The 18107-nt window shown below is 45.9% G+C and overlaps 1 pseudogene; it reads left to right on the plus strand.

The window, feature by feature from the left end:
* The first annotated feature begins 1176 nt into the window (after positions 1 to 1176).
* On the plus strand, positions 1177 to 17968 carry LOC129351270 (OTU domain-containing protein 4-like; annotated as a pseudogene).
* Positions 17969 to 18107: the final 139 nt, after the last annotated feature.

Here is an 18107-nt window from a genome sequence, read left to right on the forward strand (position 1 = left end):
GTTTTCTGCAAACTTTGACATATTAGTAGTAAATATTTATTACTATTATTATTACTATTAGAATTGTTAATATTATCTATTTTATCATCATCATTATTTTAATTAATAATAATAATAATAATAATAACATTATTATTATATTATTATTATTTATTATTATTATTATTATTATTATTATTATTATTATTATTATTATTATTATTAGTGTTTTGTGTACATTTTAAATGTTTGACCCAGTTTTTCCATCCAAGGTAAATGTTCCACAGTTCAATAAATTAACAATTTACTTCATCAATATTGTTTGTCTTAATGAAACACAACAGAAAATTTGTAATAAAAACGTTTGAAAATATATTCCAACATATTATTTAACATTGGAATAGGACTTCTATTCAAATGGAGAGTTTGAGTTGTGTTTTTTGTGTTTATAATAAATTATGACTAAAAAATTATTTGTCATAATGAAGCAGAAATGTAAAGAAAACATTTAAATATAGATATTGAAACTTGAATTCTCCATATCAGTAAAGTTCTGTACTATTTTATTTATATATATTTCTTCAATTATTTTGTATTTCCTGTGCTATCCAGTTTTTTCAGCTGCAGTTATAGTTTATTAAATAGACTCTAACATCTTATTGGTTATCCTGCGCAGCAACTCAGCCGAAGACCAATCAGCTTGTTTATAAAGAAAAAAACTGTTTATATGAGAAAAACCTGCTGGTTGATAGGAAATAATTACAGAAAAAAATAAAAACCTGACTATGAAATATAAAAATAAATAAATAAATGATGGTAATTGTTTTAAAAATGTAATACATATGTTTGAAATAAATATTTTTGCACGAAAAATTTAAATGGTGAGTTTAATAAATGTTACACAATAATAAATCCATTCATTAATTTATCTATTTAATGTTAGTATTTTCAAATGTTTTGGATATCACCAATATTATTTATTTGACAAATTATTTATCAATTTAATTGTGTTTATTTAAGAAAAAAGAGAGATATTTGCTACATGACTGTTTGCTAAAACAGTAATTTATTTATTTTTTGTCTTATTCAATTATTTCTCCATAAGATTATGGTATTTTGTTTAGCTTTACTTTGAAATTAAACCGGAAACAATATGTAACACTGCGTGTGACTTCACTCTCATGGCCAGAAGGGGGCGTGTTGTCAGTTTCTAGCTCGCCTGCTAACGGCAGGCTAAAGTTTCACTTTCTGCCGCTGAGGAGGTTCCTCTGCAGGACACCCAGGACTTCCCGGGAAACGAAACCAGAAGGAGTTCTAGTTTTACCTAAGGACCTTTAGATCACAAATGTGTCTTCATGACCACATTCAGCGGTGATATTACCAGTTTGTGTTCAAGTTTCCCCCTTTTGATCGCCTCCTAACCGTCGCTTTAAGCGGCTAGCTTTAGCGGCTAGCGCCCCGCTAGCATGGACAGCGGCGGAAACATGCAGAGTAACGAGGAGCGAAACGCGGAGAAACAGATGGATAACTACTTGAAAGCGATTGGTTTTCATCGGAAGAAGATTGCCAAAGATGGGTCGTGTCTGTTCCGAGCCGTGGCCGAGCAGGTAAAGTGGGACAAAGCAGTAAAATGTTTGTAGGAAGTTGTCCTCCGGTTAGCTTGCTGCGCTCAGGTGAGGCGTGTTTGTTGTGTTGCTGTGCGATAGCAACTTCTTCCAGTTTAAATTTAACTTTCCCAAGCGGGGAACGCCGCGGGATAAATCTAACACCCCTATGTGTGGTTCCCTATCCCCAAACACTCGACCTAAACTTCAAATATAACACATGTTTTCGTGTTAAAACACGTGTTATATTTACACCTTCCTGTTTTAAGGTGTATCCTTCCTGTTTTAAGTGCTGACCTTTGACCCTGCCCAGGTGCTGCACTGCCAGAGCCTCCACACTGAGGTCCGGGCCAAATGCGTGGAGTTCCTGAAGCAGAACCGGGACAGCTACGAGGCGGTAAGCAGCAGCTTTACCACACTTTACATTTAGAGCATCATTTCATTCTGTTATTATGATTCCAGTCAGAGTTGAGTGCAGCACCCAGAAAGTAAAGTAAAAATAGCACCACCTCTAAAACATATTAATACTGAAATAAGAATAAAGAAAACACTGAGCTCATAACAACTGACTTAATTTAAAATGATGTCCTCAGAGTTTAATAGTATAAAGTTTTGAGCAAATTTAGATATTTTAAACACTAAAATGTAGGTCATGTGTAAATACATATGATTATAAAACAAAATTCTCTCAAATAAAAATATTTAAATATAAAACTAAAACATGCAGTAGCTAATATAAATGTTAGTTAAAGTATGTGTAGTGACAATACATTTTGTTTTACTGTTTGTTTACTTGACCTCTAAATGCAGCAGATGGAAAATAACATCAAAGATGGTAAACACACAAAGAGGTCTCACTTTGACATAAATATCAGGTACATTGTTCATTCAGAAAAGTTATTTCCCACTGGGTGGAGTCAGAGATTTTACTCTATTATTATTGAGTAAAATTATTAGCATCCACAGTCACTGTGGTTAAAAAAAAGTATCTTTTTTCCCCCAAATATTTCTGAAGTAAACTTAACTAGAAATCATTGCATTTCCTGTGAAAATTCAGTGTGAATGCTGTAAGCTGAATATTTTTAGTGAAAATTGCAGCAGCATTTGATGTCAGCTGCAGAAGAGATGCAGAAATGTAACATAAAATAAGTAGAAGCAGCAGAATAAAGCAAAATCCTGAAAAACGCAAATAGAAAAAACAGCAGAAAAGGTGTAAAATCTTTCAGTCAACACAAATACCAACAAATCCATGCAGAACACTGTTTACAAAGCTCAACTGTAAGTTAAAAAGCTAAAATACAAATGATAGCATCTCAGCTAGCACTATCATGTTGAGCCTAGAATCATGATGTACAGTAGAACTGGGCGACACGGCTTAAAGGTCAGCTCTGGTTTTATGACTTAATGAAGCGGTTAAATATTTCTATCATGTTTCAGTTTTCCAGAAACAGCCCAGATTCCTGGTTTCCAGTTGTGCTTCTCATTTTTTCATGTCATTTTGGTCTTACAAGTGAAAAATATCGACTCCAACTTGAGCAACGTGAGATGTTTTTATATTTTAATTAAACAAAAATGGAGATCTTCAAAGTTTGAGTGAACGACAGAAGGAGGTGAAGACATTGCAGGTTTTTATCGGTGAATATAAACATAAAGTGAGCCTGCATGTTGCTTTAATGGCTTTCTGAAGGAGGAACCAATAAAAGCTGTCAGAGATTCAGACTCGGCTCTCGGTTTGTTTCCTTAAATGAAAGTGAAAGATGAACGCTGCGTCTTTGTGACGCCGATCAGGACGTTTCTCCTGAAAGAATGCTGCAGGCCGCCTTGCAGAACCGAACCGGCAACTTTCAGGAACTCACTGATAACATGCTGTGAATTCTGGGAGTTTGAATCCTTTACTCACTGCTTTTACAGATCATGTCATGGAATTATTGAATGAGTAATTATTGATTAGATTTTTATTCAATTTACTAACAAAAAGTATGTTATGAATATTTCTGATTATTATTAGGACATAAGCAAAGTAGATAGATGTAGTAATAAGGAGATTTAATTGATATAATTGAATAAAAAGTCAGACTGCTTTAATTTGAGATTTTAATGAAAGTGTTTTTATTTAGTAGGTAATTAACATGAAGAGAACATAAATTTATTTAAAGAAAACTTGCATCGATATCATTGAGAGAAACAAAACTATGTATCTAGTTTACTGTCTCATAAATTTCACTCTAAAGTCAACATCCTCCAAACTAAACTAATCTTTTAACGTGACCAAAAAATCTAGAAATAATTTAAAAAAAACTTGTAATTGTTTTTGAAATTGTCCTTTTAAGCATTAAAGACTGAAACCAACCAAAAGTTTAAATACTTAAGTTAGAGAAATAATTGATTTAAATCTGAGTCATCACATTTCTGGCTACAGCACTGTAAAACATTTAGTTATATTTATATAATATTTCCTTTGCGTTCAGATGTTTTTCATGTCTCTGCTCTGATTTCTGTTTCAGTTCATCGAGGGAAACTTTGAGGAATATCTCAGCAAGCTGCAGGACCCGCAGGTAAAACCTCACATTCATTATTTTGCTCTGTGGCGTCTGGTTGGACGTAAACTGATGACATCACGGTTTCACAGCAATGGGTGGGAGAAGTGGAGATCAACGCTCTGGCTGTCATGTATAAGTAAGTACACAATGTAAACACACCCGCTGTCGTCAAGACACTCTGATAAAAATGTTCTTCAGTTTAATTTCTGCAGAAAACTATTAAAAATAAAAAGTTGTCATTCATCTTTATGTAAAATGCTGGTTGGAGACACTTGTTGGGATTTGCAGTCATTTCCTTTCTTTTTATTTTCCGTCAGGAGAGACTTCCTGATCTTCCAGGAACCCGGCAAGCCGGCGGTGAACATCACAGACAACAACTTCAAGGACAAAGTGAGGATCCTCAACCTGATAGATTAAAACTAAACGCTTTCAGACGTCTAAATTCAGCCCTGCTTTCAACTCCAAGTCTAAGAAACGTCAAACTACTGGACAAACGTTAACATGTAAAACTACATCAGCAAAAATATCCTGGCTTTAGTGTTTGATTATCAATTTTTTTCACGATTAATCGGTTAATCAGACATAAAAATGTCCACATTTTCTAATTTAGCCACTTGAGCCCCTTTTTTAGACAATATTTGAAATATATTTAAAGATGCAAATTATTTATTATCTTTTTCAATAATAAAAAAAAATCAGTTCCCTTATTGATCATTTATAGCAAAGACGCATCTGCAGGTAAGAAATACTGTTTGCTGATTTGTTGGTTATTTTTGGGTAATAATTGTATTAATAAAATGTCCTTAATATATTTTTACAGAATTTGAACCGAGTGAAGCTAAAACTGTAATTTGAGGAGTTTGTAGTGGAACATATTTACAGAAAAACATATTTATTTAAATGCAAAACGTTTATTTTAGAGTCGTTCTCTTCTCAACGATTAATCGATTACTAAATTCCTTCAATAATCGATTAATCGTGATCAATTCGATTGATAAATATTGTGTTAAAATGTGAAACAGTGAGAGAAGTTTCATCTTTCAGCATCTTTAACCTCTGGGCCGGTCGGTGTGCTGCGGGCCTCCGGGTCAGAACCCAGCCTCTGACGGTTTGTTTCCTCTCTCCCAGGTCCGGTTGTGCTTCCTGAATGGAAACCACTACGACAGCGTCTACCCCATCAGCCACATGAAGAACGCCGCTCTCTGCCAGTGTAAGCGTCACAGCAGGGAGTCTCTCTGCTGCTTCCGGATTCATTCCTGATCAGAACCGGGTCTTTCTTAAAGTACCAAAGCAGAACTCATCAGATTGATACCAGGACTCCTGGTGTCATGTCAGCAGTTTACAAACCTACAGCAACAATGGCTGTAAAATACCTGGAACTGTGGAGAGGAACCTTTTTCTCTTTTCCCTCCAAAATAAGTTATTAAATGAATGGATAGTCTGACCTTTGACCTCCAGTCTGTCCAGTCCAGTTCCAGTAGTGTTAAGAGTGTGTTTCCTGTCCTGCAGCCATTTTGTACGAGCTGCTGTACGAAGGCGTCTTCAAGGTGGACCGCAGCTCCCTGGGTGCATGTCAGAGGACGGGCCGGGCCTCGGACCTGCTGAGCGACGACTGCATGGCCGTCTGCGGCAGCAGCGACGAGTCCGACCAGGAAACCCACGAGCCGCTTTGGTGGGAAACCGCTGAGAAGACTCTGATCTGATGAAGTTTCTGTTCGGCTGAAACTCAAAAACGTCTCGTTTCTTTTCTTCATCACAGGGTGGAAAACGGAACCGGCTCGGTTTCCTCCAGACCCGGCAGCTACAGGGTAAAACTGGGCAGAAATACTCGCATCAGTAACATTTAGGAAAAAAGATACTTTCTGCTGCACTGCAGAAATGTAAAAGTTTAGCAGGAATACGTTTATCTAGTTTCTAATGCAAACATCAATGTTTTGTCTAATTTCAAGTGTTTTAAGCAAAAAGTGTCATTTCAATAAGTCAATAATTCCTTATTATTGATTTAAAAAGTTCCTCTGGGTTCTGCTCCTGCCCGGTTCCGACCCGCTCTGGGTGACGCTGTGTGTGTTTCAGGGCCGAGGCCGCACCCGGACCCTGCCTGAGCGGGTGAGGCGCTCCCTGAACCCGACGCTGCTCCGAAACGTTGACTACGACATCTGGCACAAGACCAAGAGAGGTGACCGAAACCGAAACTCATCCTGACTGCACTGCAAAACACAAACTTACCAAACATCTCTGGTGCAAACATCTGAACACACTGGAAATAAAACGAAACTGACTTACTAGTAGCTTTCAGCAAAATATAGGAGATTATTTTAAGGAGTAATTGACTCTCAACAAGCTTTTATATTTTGCTGAAAAGTTTCTAGTGTGTTTAGATTTTAGAACCAGAAACTGGAACAAAGATATTTTGTAAGATTTAGAGTTTTTCCAGTTCAGTCATATTTATCATCAGAACATCAACAATAGATAAACTTAGATACAAAAAACAAATAAGATGCCAATTCACCCAAAAACAGGATTTATGATGTAACGTCTTGCTGGAAGGAAATGCTGTATTTTACCAAAAGGTGCTGCCACCTGGTGGATTGAGAATGTTTTCCGGTCCTGCCAAGTTGAGATAACGGATTTATTTAACGGACTTACGCTTTATGTAAACATAGAAAACAAACAAAATCACATAAGACACAACAACAACAAAAATATATATAAAAATTTTGCATATTCGTGTTTCCACAAAGACGACTGAAGAGTTTGAGCCTAGAAATGTTTTTGTTTTCCTGAGTTTTAAGAATCTGAGCATTTAGTTTCATCAGATTATTCTGGACTATGAGTTTTCTTCAATAATTTAAAGATTTTGTAAGATTTTATCAGTTAAACGGTTTTTGTCATATTTTTTTAAACAACTAAACATGTTTTTATTTTTTGCCTGTGCAAAAATAAACTAAGCATGAACTATTTTAACAAGAAATAAGATTCTTTGATAGGAAAAACAAACAGAAAAAGCTCCGTTCTGGGTTTGGGTCAGATGTGTACGCACACCTCCAAATTGCACATGAGCCAGTTGCAGATTGACGTCAGAGGAGCAGAAACTCCTCTGACTGAGATGGTTTGTTGTTGGAAGGAGAGCAGATGATGCGGCGCCTGGTTCAGACAGACGAGGCATTAATATTTCAAACGTCTGCTGCCGAGTCGCCTTGCTTTACGGTTGAGACTCCAGGTGGCTGTTTATGTAGCAGCTGCGTCGCCGAAGGAAACGAGGCGAACAGCAGGAGCTGGAAACTCACCGTTTACCTGAACCGCTTCTCCAGCAGCAGATTTAAACTGATGCTGCTTTAGGACCTGATATGAAATCCGTCTTTTGATTCTCTGCTTTTTTTCTCATTTAAATGTATTTATTAACTCAAAAGGTCTGCAGTTATGGTGCGACTGGAGAAAATAATAAACGAATAAACAGCTGCAGGTCAATATTTCCTGTTATTCTGCATTACAAATTAAACAAACTGATGTGATTAAACTAGACTTCACCTTCACAAGTTATTTAAAAGTTTCTCTCATGTTTTGTGCAAAAGAAAGAATGTTGTAAAAGAAAATGTCACTTTTTAAAATGTTTGAGTCGAACTCGCTTTTTTTTCCACACTGATTGTCTAACAAACTCTCACGACACGATGATAGTTTCAATAAACAAGGAAACAGAAATCTGTTTTTTACAAGTTACAATTTGATACTTTTAAATAGCTTTAAGTAAATGTGTCCAGCAAAACACAACAGAAGCTTCTGTTTGTCTGTTTGTTCATTAAATTCTGTGACTGTCTGCATTTTTGTTCTGTGTAAATTCTGTGTTCGGTTTAAAAGCTTTAATTAACTTTGTTTTCCATATTCAGTCAGTGATTTACTGTTTCTGTTTGCTTGCAGCCCAGCAGAAGATGGATTACTCCATCGCTGCAGGGATGCAGTTCTCTGTCGGGGATCGCTGTCAGGTCTGCGCCGTCCGCTGGAGCTTCGCCCGTTTTGTTTCAACTCAAACCTGATTTTCATGTTTGTGGAAAACGTCCAGGTTCGCCTGGACAACGGCCGGACCTACAAGGCCACCATCAAAGAGGTTCCCCCCGACAACAGCCATGTGGCGTCCAGGTGGAGGACCTGGGGAAGAGGTAGGTCACAGTGCGTTGACGGCGTGCGTTGTTGGCGTGCGTTGTGTGATGTCGTGTGTTGTGTGACGGCGTGCGTTGGTGACGGCGTGCGTTGTTGATGGCGTGCGTTGTTGATGGCGTGCGTTGTGATGGCGTGCGTTGTTGATGGCGTGCGTTGTGTGATGTCGTGTGTTGTGTGACGGCGTGCGTTGTTGATGGCGTGCGTTGGTGACGGCGTGCGTTTTGTGATGGCGTGCGTTGTTGATGGCGTGCGTTTTGTGACGGCGTGCGTTGTTGATGGCGTGCGTTGTTGATGGCGTGCGTTTTGTGACGGCGTGCGTTGTTGATGGCGTGCGTTGTTGATGGCGTGCATTGTGTGACGGCGTGCGTTGTGTGACGGCGTGCGTTGTGTGACGGCGTGCGTTGTGTGACGGCGTGCGTTGTGTGACGGCGTGCGTTGTGTGACGGCGTGCGTTGTGTGACGGCGTGCGTTGTGTGACGGCGTGCGTTGTGTGACGGCGTGCGTTGTGTGACGGCGTGCGTTGTGTGACGGCGTGCGTTGGTGACGGCGTGCGTTGTGACGGCGTGCGTTGTTGATGGCGTGCGTTGGTGACGGCGTGCGTTGTTGATGGCGTGCGTTGTTGATGGCGTGCGTTGTTGATGGCGTGCGTTGTTGATGGCGTGCGTTGTTGACGGCGTGCGTTGTTGATGGCGTGCGTTGTTGATGGCGTGCGTTGTTGATGGCGTGTTTGTTGATGGCGTGCGTTGTTGATGGCGTGCGTTGTTGACGGCGTGCGTTGGTGACGGCGTGCGTTGTGTGACGGCGTGCGTTGTTGATGGCGTGCGTTGTTGATGGCGTGCGTTGTTGATGGCGTGTGTTGTTGATGGCGTGCGTTGTTGATGGCGTGCGTTGTTGATGGCGTGCGTTGGAGACGGCGTGCGTTTTGTGACGGCGTGCGTTGTTGATGGCGTGCGTTGTTGATGGCGTGCATTGTTGATGGCGTGCGTTGGTGACGGCGTGCGTTGTTGATGGCGTGCGTTGGTGACGGCGTGCGTTGTTGATGCGTGCGTTGGTGACGGCGTGCGTTGTGTGATGTCGTGCGTTGTTGATGGCGTGCGTTGTTGATGGCGTGCGTTGTTGATGGCGTGCGTTGTTGATGGCGTGCGTTGTGTGACGGCGTGCGTTGTTGATGGCGTGCGTTGTTGATGGCGTGTGTTGTGTGACGGCGTGCGTTTTGTGACGGCGTGCGTTGTTGATGGCGTGCGTTGGTGACGGCGTGCGTTTTGTGACGGCGTGCGTTGTTGATGGCGTGCGTTGTTGACGGCGTGCGTTGGTGACGGCGTGCGTTGGTGACGGCGTGCGTTGTGTGACGGCGTGCGTTGTTGATGGCGTGCGTTGTTGATGGCGTGCGTTGTTGATGGCGTGCGTTGTGTGACGGCGTGCGTTGTTGATGGCGTGCGTTGGTGACGGCGTGCGTTTTGTGACGGCGTGCGTTTTGTGACGGCGTGCGTTTTGTGACGGCGTGCGTTGTTGATGGCGTGCGTTGTTGATGGCGTGCGTTGTTGATGGCGTGCGTTGTGTGACGGCGTGCGTTGTTGATGGCGTGCGTTGGTGACGGCGTGCGTTTTGTGACGGCGTGCGTTGTTGATGGCGTGCGTTGTTGATGGCGTGCGTTGTGTGACGGCGTGCGTTGGTGACGGCGTGCGTTGTGTGACGGCGTGCGTTGTTGATGGCGTGCGTTGGTGACGGCGTGCGTTGTGTGACGGCGTGCGTTGTTGATGGCGTGCGTTGTGTGACGGCGTGCGTTGGTGATGGCGTGCGTTGTTGATGGCGTGCGTTGTTGATGGCGTGCGTTGTTGACGGCGTGCGTTGGTGACGGCGTGCGTTGTTGATGGCGTGCGTTGTTGATGGCGTGCGTTGTTGACGGCGTGCGTTGTGTGACGGCGTGCGTTGTTGACGGCGTGCGTTGTTGACGGCGTGCGTTGTGTGACGGCGTGCGTTGTTGATGGCGTGCGTTGTTGATGGCGTGCGTTGTTGACGGCGTGCGTTGTTGATGGCGTGCGTTGGTGACGGCGTGCGTTGTGTGACGGCGTGCGTTGTTGAAGGCGTGCGTTGTGTGACGGCGTGCGTTGTGTGACGGCGTGCGTTGTGTGACGGCGTGCGTTGTGTGACGGCGTGCGTTGGTGATGGCGTGCGTTGTTGATGGCGTGCGTTGTTGATGGCGTGCGTTGTTGATGGCGTGCGTTGTTGATGGCGTGCGTTGTTGATGGCGTGCGTTGTTGACGGCGTGCGTTGTTGATGGCGTGCGTTGTTGATGGCGTGCGTTGTTGATGGCGTGCGTTGTTGACGGCGTGCGTTGTTGATGGCGTGCGTTGGTGACGGCGTGCGTTGTGTGACACCGTGCGTTGTTGATGGCATGCGTTGTTGATGGCATGCGTTGTTGATGGCGTGCGTTGTTGATGGCATGCGTTGTTGATGGCGTGCGTTGTTGATGGCGTGCGTTGTGTGACACCGTGCGTTGTTGATGGCATGCGTTGTTGATGGCGTGCGTTGGTGACGGCGTGCGTTGTTGACGGCGTGCGTTGTTGACGGCGTGCGTTGGTGACGGCGTGCGTTGTTGATGGCGTGTGTTGTGTGAAGGCGTGCGTTGTTGATGGCGTGCGTTGTGTGACGCGTGCGTTGGTGGCGGCGTTCGTTGTTGATGGCGTGCGTTGGTGACGGCGTGCGTTGTTGATGGCGTGCGTTGGTGACGGCGTGCGTTGGTGACGGCGTGCGTTGTTGACGGCGTGCGTTGTTGACGGCGTGCGTTGTTGACGGCGTGCGTTGTTGATGGCGTGCGTTGGTGACGGCGTGCGTTGGTGACGGCGTGCGTTGGTGACGGCGTGCGTTGTTGATGGCGTGCGTTGTTGATGGCGTGCGTTGGTGACGGCGTGCGTTGTTGACGGCGTGCGTTGTTGATGGCGTGCGTTGGTGACGGCGTGCGTTGTTGATGGCGTGCGTTGTGTGACGGCGTGCGTTGTTGATGGCGTGCGTTGTTGACGGCGTGCGTTGTTGATGGCGTGCGTTGTGTGACGGCGTGCGTTGTTGATGGCGTGCATTGTGTGACGGCGTGCGTTGGTGACGGCGTGCGTTGGTGACGGCGTGCGTTGGTGACGGCGTGCGTTGTTGATGGCGTGCGTTGTTGATGGCGTGCGTTGTTGACGGCGTGCGTTGTTGACGGCGTGCGTTGTTGATGGCGTGCGTTGCGTGACGGCGTGCGTTGTTGATGGCGTGCGTTGTGTGACGGCGTGCGTTGTTGATGGCGTGCGTTGGTGACGGCGTGCATTGTTGATGGCGTGTGTTGTGTGACGCGTGCGTTGTTGACGGCGTGCGTTGTTGTGGCGCGTGCGTTGTTGATGGCGTGTGTTGTGTGATGGCGTGCGTTGTTGATGGCGTGCGTTGGTGACGGCGTGCGTTGGTGACGGCGTGCGTTGTTGACGGCGTGCGTTGTTGATGGCGTGTGTTGTTGATGGGTGTTGTTGTTGATGGCGTGCGTTGTTGATGGCGTGTGTTGTGTGACGGCGTGCGTTGTGTGACGGCGTGCGTTGTTGATGGCGTGCGTTGTTGATGGCGTGCGTTGTTGACGGCGTGCGTTGGTGATGGCGTGCGTTGTTGACGGCGTGCGTTGTTGACGGCGTGCGTTGTTGATGGCGTGTGTTGTTGATGGCGTGTGTTGTTGATGGCGTGCGTTGTTGATGGCGTGTGTTGTGTGACGGCGTGCGTTGGTGACGGCGTGCGTTGTTGATGGCGTGTGTTGTTGATGGCGTGCGTTGTTGATGGCGTGCGTTGTTGATGGCGTGCGTTGTTGATGGCGTGCGTTGGTGACGGCGTGCGTTGTTGATGGCGTGCGTTGGTGTGCAGGCTGGTGCCGCTGTGGAACATCCGGCCGCTGAACGACGAGAACAGCTGGACCACCATCACCAACAAGAGGCTGAGCAACGGACATGGAGGTGAAACCTGCAGCAACAAAAAACACAAACGGAGCAATTTAAAAAAAAAAAACTAAAGTCAAGCAAACAACGATGTTATTGTTAGAAAAACTTTGACAGATCCATTTGACAGACATTTCTGGGTTTTTAATCATTAATTGGAATTTATTGTGACAATCAGAAACTTACTGTGATAAAACGATGAGTGTCTGACGATTCCTCCTGGTTTCCGGCTCTTTCAGAGTGGGAGGGGCGAGGGAGAGGAAGAGGACGAGGGAAGCCCATCCCAGCATCCTCCTCTTCCTCCGTTTCCCAGGCAACGGCTGTGGGCTCCAGTGGGCGCATGCAGAAGCAACACTCATGGCCCCCGCAGGCCACCGTAGAGGAGCCGGGGAAGCCCAGCAGGTCAGAGTTCACATCACTTCACCCTCATCAACTAAATGATCATTTCTCTTCTAATTGAGTTTTAAATTATTTAATTTATGTTTCTCTTTGTCAGAATCTACTTTATTAAGAGTGGTGATAGTTTCTTTCTTTATGAAATTTTTCACCCTTTTACCTCTGAGTGAATTCAGATTGAAACTTGTAAAGTGAGATAGAAAGGATGGCAGGGTTGTGGTGGATCGGTGGTTTGATGGCGGCGCCTCTGTCCAGGAAGTCGCTGGGCGCAGCAGAGCCGCCTTTCAGGCTGACGGAGCGGGAACGTTTGGCCAGAGAGGAGCAGGAGGAGATAAACGTGGCGCTGATGGAGATCCAGCTCAGAGACGAGAACAGCTTCCCCGCCCTCGGCGTGAGTCCATCACATTTACACACTATCCTCTGATTTATGATGAAAATCCTGCTTCTTAGCATCTGCACACAATGTTTATGTACAAAAACTAAACCAACGTCACGGCTCCACATTTCCTTATTTAATCTGGGGAGTAAAATCTGTTTCTTTAGTAATAGTTTGCAGGTTGATCTTTTGGAGAACAGCTGTTATTAAATTTTCTCCCCTCAGAGTCAGGCTGCGTCTCAGGCTGAATCAGGCAGGAAGAATCTGGAGACAAGAAGCGATCTCAGAGAAACAAGACGGTGAGTCACAACAGAACTGCAGTAAAAAGATGTAAATAAACAAATAACTCATGTTTCAAGTAAGAAACATTTTATCTTATTCAGCTTTTCATAAAACACAATAAAAACATTATTTAGTTTATAACCTGGGCAGTGATAGACATTTAAATACTTTAAAGTATATTTTTAATCTTCTTTGTGTTGTTTATAGAAGAGTCCAGTCGAAGACTTGAGAGCGCCGTCGCCCTCTGCAGGCGACAGACCGAACTCCTCCACTCCGCCTCCAGCTGCTGTCGCCGTCTCCTCTCTTCCTGCTGCTAACTCCGACTCGGCTGGGCGGAGCTCTCTGAATGTAAACATGGCCGCCGCCGCCGCAGCGTCAGGCTCCGCCTCCGTTGTCCCGCCCACCTGTGCTGCTCCAGAGACCAAGTCAAGCTCCCAGTCCTACGCCTCCGCCGCGGCCGTGCCGGTTTCCCCCCGCCGGCGCCCTCCTCCACCAGCCTCTTCTCCTTCATCACCCCGGTTCTCCCTGCTGCCTCTCCAGCTCCTCATCATCCTCCATCTTCCTCATTTGCCGCATCTCATCCGCCGTTATCGTCGGCTGCCGCGCCGACGTTCATCGCCCCCATCGCTCCGAGTCCGACCGCGGCTCAGGGCTTCAACCGGCCCTTCTCCCCGCTCACCGCTCGGCCTCGCTCGCCCAGTCCTCTCTCTCACTACTCCACCTTGATCCCACCTGCTGCTCAACCCAAAGAAGCTCCACCCACCCACACCGGTGAGTTAAAGTCCATTTGAGCAGCTTGTATTCTATGCAGATGATGTTTTCATGCTGATTCTTCTGTATTTCCAGATGTTTTGCCAAAAACAGAGATGAGTCTTCCAGCGTCTCAGCCTCCCCAGAGTGAGACGTTCGTCCCTCAGAGTCTTCCTCAAGTTGATCCAAACCCGATTAGAGCTTTGGTGCCTCAGGCAGAAGGATCAACCCAACACTCTTTACAGGAAATCCAGACCCAAAATCAAGAACCACAAAACCAGATCAAGCCTGAGACCCAGGTCTCCTCCCCCAGAAACAACTACAGTCCCAAACTGAGGCGTCTTCAGAACCTCAAACACTCCAGCCGCAGTCTGACGGCAGCCCGGTTCACTCCCCTCAGTCCTCTGAACAATCCCTCAGCCTTCCGAGTCCAGAAGACCCTCCAAAGTCTGACTCTCCTCCTCCTGCCTCCCGGCAGCCACAGCCTGTTGCCTCTGCCACTCTTCCCCAGTTACAACCTCACTTCCCTCACTCCATCCACGGCGCCGTCCCCCTGCAGCAGCTGTCCCAGCTCTTCCAGGACCCGCTGTTCCCCGGCTTCCCCCAGGGGGAGAAAGGAGAAGTCGCCCATATCCCGCCGTTCTCCACCAACAAGTCTGGAGACGACCTGCCGAAAGGTGAGCAAAGAAGCACACGACCTGATTTTAGTTTCTACTTTACAAAAACGAATCATTTGGTTTATATCTGAGCTTCATCTCACAAATGTGAATGTATCCAGGCTGGATTCCTCCTTTATCAAGCTATTTGCATATGATACTAAGAATTATGGGAAAAAAAAACATGTAGATGTTTAAATGAGGGAAAATCTCTGGTGTAGATGCTCAGATACAAAGTGAGAGGAAAGATTGAGGCTGTTTGAACATGTGGAGAGTCCAGGGATTGCGGACAGGTTGGACGGAAACGTTGCGCCGATGGATGAAGGAGGAAACAGGAGAGATGATCTGCTTTGGTTAATCCTAGCCAAATAAAATCAACTATGAAAAACACTAAAACTGATTGAATTATTTAGGAACCTGAATAATATTTATTGTTTAAATTCTTGTTTATGTTAATAGAGGATTTATTCTTCCTAAATGTATATGTTATTTTTCCCTGCAGATGTAAACGTCTTGAGGTTTTTCTTCAACTTGGGCGTCAAGGTAAAAAGTCTCATTAAAGTGACTTCTCTCATGTTTTCAGCTGAACTAAAACAAACCCCTGGGTGTTTTCTGTTGCAGGCGTACAGCATGCCCATGTTCTCCCCCTACGTCTACCTCTTCCCGCTGCAGCAGTACTCCACCATGCAGATGAAGCCCCACGCCCCGACCCCCCACTACCCCGGCTCCAGCCCCCCCACCAAGCTGCAGGAGGCCTACCAGGCCACCCCGTACCCCGTGCCCCCCTCCTCCTCCCCCCAGTACGACCGCCACAGTCCCCCGGCGGAGCCCCCCGGCCCCAGCGAACCCCAGTTCAACCAGAATCCGTACCCGCCGGTCGCCCAGCCTCCGCCACCGCAGAGGCTGCCCTGCGCCTCGTTGTCGTGGCCCCCGTCCAGAAACCCGCCGCCGTGTCCTGTCGGTTACGCCTCACCTCCGCCGCCGTACTCCAACGCTCCTCCGTCCTCTCAGGGGTACCACGCGGGTCAGGCGGTGCACCCGCTGTACCCGGCCGCGCCGCCGTACCCGCCCTTCTCCCTGGGGTACCAGCCGCTGTCGGCCGCCGAAGAGCTCCAGGTGAGCCAGGCGGCCATGGAGCAGCTGCAGCCCGCCAACCCGGACCCCGTCCACAGCCACGGACACGTCCGGGTCCTGGGTCCGCTGGAGGCCCCGCCCGCTGCTAACATGGCTAACGCTAACAACAACAGAAGTATTGTGGTTACTACCAACTACGGTAGGTGGCTTTTGTTCTCAGAACTTGCAGATGACAGCAGTTTCACAGCTTCTACACCAGGAGGCGCTAACATGTGAATGTCTCAATGCAGCTTATAACAGAACGTTTTCCCCATCAGCCATGAAGAAGGAGGCTGGAGAGGGAATGACCCGGACGGTGCTGCTGGTGGACCCCCCACTCAACAACAAGCCCATCGTACGTACAGCATGCTAGCTGAGCTCTGCTAACGCTAACAGCAGTAAAATGACAGAAATAAACAAAAGCATTACATTCACAGAGATAGAATTTATTAAACTGTTAGCAGCTGTGATCTAACTGTAGTTAGTGGAAGCTAACGCTAAAGCACTAATCCGTCACAGAATCTAGAAAATAAAACTTTGATACATTTTCATTTAAGTCTTTTTTTACAGTATTTGAAATGCATTAAAAGTTGCAAATAATACTTAAGTAATAAAATGTATTGCTGACAATGCCATCTAGCATTCTTTTAGTAAAGGAGGCTACTAAAAGAAAGACAAGACAGTCTATGTTTACAAAGACTGTCTTTGTAATCATATTTACAAAGACAGTCTTTTCCATAATAAATGCAAAATGCATGTTTTGTCCAGTTCTGGCTGAAAAACTGCTCTGAATATGTTGGTTTATCAGCAATTTGAGTCTATTGAGTTATTTCAGTTAATCTGATTAACCTAAAGCAGATTAATGGTCAAACTCCAGTCCTCCAGGTGACCTGCAGTGTTTAGATGAGCCACAGGTACCAAACCCTGGAATGAAATGGCTTAATTTCCTCCTTCCTGTGTGGATCAGAACCTTAATGACCTAATTAATCTATGAGGTGATGCAGCAGAGGCTCATCTAAAAGCTGCAGAGCGGCGACCCTCCAGGACTGGACTTTGACTCCCGTGGAGCGGGTCGAGCTTCTGCTTTAAAGCAGAATATAAAGCAGTAATCCCTGTTTTGTCCACTAGGGGTCAGTAGTTGTCTGCATGTCTTTCTGTCTCAGCTCGCCCTGGTGTCTGATCCCGACCTGAACGACGCCGCCCTGCGGTCCGGCGGCAGCCCCGCCTCCCCGTCTACTTTCCGAGGCGCCCGCAAACATTTCCCCGGCGCCAAGCCGTTCGTCCCCGGCGACCCGGGCCAGCTGCTGTTCGCGCCGGGCGTCGCCATGGCGGAGCCGCTGTCGGTGGCGTGCGGCACGGAGGACGACTTTGATCTGGATCAGTTCGGCGTGGGCTACAACGGGCAGAGGAAGATCTACCGGGGGCGGGGGCAGAGGGGCAGGAGCGGCTACGACCCGAGCAGGGCCAGGCGTCGCTACGGCGACCAGGGGGCAGGGACTCATTTCTTCAACTCCTCCATCAGGGGGCGTGGCCGGGAGAGGGGCTACTAGCTTCAGCCAATGAGAGAGCAGCTTCTCGAACACTATGTTTCCTTCTCCTTTGGCTCTGCATGAAGTTTACGTCTCTGAACGGCTGAATGTGAGAATCAGGCGGCGGCGACTAAAGGTCCATGTAACCTGTGAAGCTTGGGAAGAGAAACCGTTTGGAAATTATTCACTGTTTTCCCTCCTGTTCAATACGAAGCACTGCTGCCTCCATGCTGAGAAAACCCAAATTCCCCACCGTCTTTCTGTCACTGGAAGGCATCGAAGTGTCTGAACGCGAGTTGTGGCGTCGAGGTGATGCGTTTGCAGGGCTCAGGTTTTATTCAGCGCTGTGTGTGTTTAGGTTTGTTTCGTGTGTTTAGGTTTACTTCATGTGTTTAGGTTTGTTTCGTGTGTTTAGGTTTGTTTTGTGTGTTTAGGTTTACTTCGTGTGTTTAGGTTTGTTTCTGTGTGTTTGCTGCTGGTTTCACCTTCTTTCTTCACTTTGGATCATCTAAACTCTGAGGAATCAGTGCCTTAAGTTTGCTACTTTTATTTGGTGAGAAACACTGCTGTACAGAACAAAGAATGTCTGCCTTGGATTTTTCTATGTGGTTAAATAAAAAGTTTGGTTCAAACTTTTACTTGGTTGCTTTTTATGTTCAGTCAACATAGCATTTTAAAAAACTGCTCCAGAAAATATGAAAAATGATTCAAGAATAACAATGTTACAAAGACCAATTAAAATCTTACAGCAATAGTTATTTTGAAACTAAAATTGAA

The sequence above is a fragment of the Poeciliopsis prolifica genome, unplaced genomic scaffold (genome assembly GCF_027474105.1).
Source record: "Poeciliopsis prolifica strain line A6 unplaced genomic scaffold, Auburn_PproV2 SCAFFOLD066, whole genome shotgun sequence".
Taxonomy (NCBI): Eukaryota; Metazoa; Chordata; class Actinopteri; order Cyprinodontiformes; family Poeciliidae; genus Poeciliopsis; species Poeciliopsis prolifica.